The sequence below is a fragment of the Meleagris gallopavo genome, chromosome Z (genome assembly GCF_000146605.3).
Source record: "Meleagris gallopavo isolate NT-WF06-2002-E0010 breed Aviagen turkey brand Nicholas breeding stock chromosome Z, Turkey_5.1, whole genome shotgun sequence".
Lineage (NCBI taxonomy): Eukaryota > Metazoa > Chordata > Aves > Galliformes > Phasianidae > Meleagris > Meleagris gallopavo.
Genome location: NC_015041.2, coordinates 60,888,767 through 60,889,849, shown reverse-complemented (window position 1 = coordinate 60,889,849; position 1,083 = coordinate 60,888,767).

Here is a 1,083-nt window from a genome sequence, read left to right as displayed (position 1 = left end):
ACAGGACAATTTAACTGTACAGGTGTGTACATGTATAACTACTGAAGGACAGTTAAGAGAAAGAATTTCAGGAGATGGATTTCTTCATGATCAGATGACATGGACAGGGAACTCACATGCCCTTTCCTTCACTGGTAAGCTATTTAGGTCAAACCATCTAAGCAGAAAGAGCCTATGTGTTCCTGCATCTTGCAATTTCTCTGTGAATCCCTCTCGCGAGAGCCGCTCACGTGGCAGGGGCGTTGCCAGGGTAGCGGCGGGGGATTTAAACGGGCGCAAACCCGGAAGAGACCCTTTTGATCGCCGAGGTTTGCTGCTTCGGAGCTGCCCCAGGCAGAGCTGAGGCGGCTGATCGCGGGGTGCATAGGGGACTCGCTCGGTTTTCCCTCATCCAGGAATTCCCGAGGCATCGGAGCAGCCCGGCACCTCTCGCGAGAGCCGCTCACGTGGCGGGGGCGTTGCCAGGGTAGCGGCTCTCCGTCCCCGCCTCCCTCCCCCCCCCCCAATAAGAGCGTTGAAGAGGGCAGTGGCGTGCCACTGGCCACCCAGACGGGGAGGAGGGGTTTTGTCTCTGTGAAGAGGGTGATAAGTGCGGTTGCACCCGTCAACGACCTGGTAAAAGAGCGAGGGCAGACCCAGCACTTTCAGTAACGGGGCGGAGCTGTTAGTCACACTTGGTAATGCTACTCTGATTGTGCTGGTGCTAGTGGGTCTGGATTGCCATTGCTGCGTCCCGGCGGAAGGCTACTGCCAGGAAACATGTGGAGACCCAGACAGAGGTCCCCTGCACACGTAAGAGAAAGGCTGTAGCCAAGAGGAGCGTGGCGACCCAGACTGAGATCCCAAAACAGCACGCTAGCGTTCAGGTTGCTGGCTGCAACGAGTGCCAGAGTCTGGCCCTTGAAGTGCCAGGCGATGGAGGCAATGCCTGTGTAAGTGCGACCAGGTAAATGACCTTCTCAGTCTGGTGGCCTGCCTGAGGGAAGAGGTGGAGAGGCTGAGGACCATCAAGGACTGTGAGAAGGAAATTGACTGGTGGTGCCAGGCCCTATCGGCCCCGAGGTCCCAGCATGCGACTGTGGC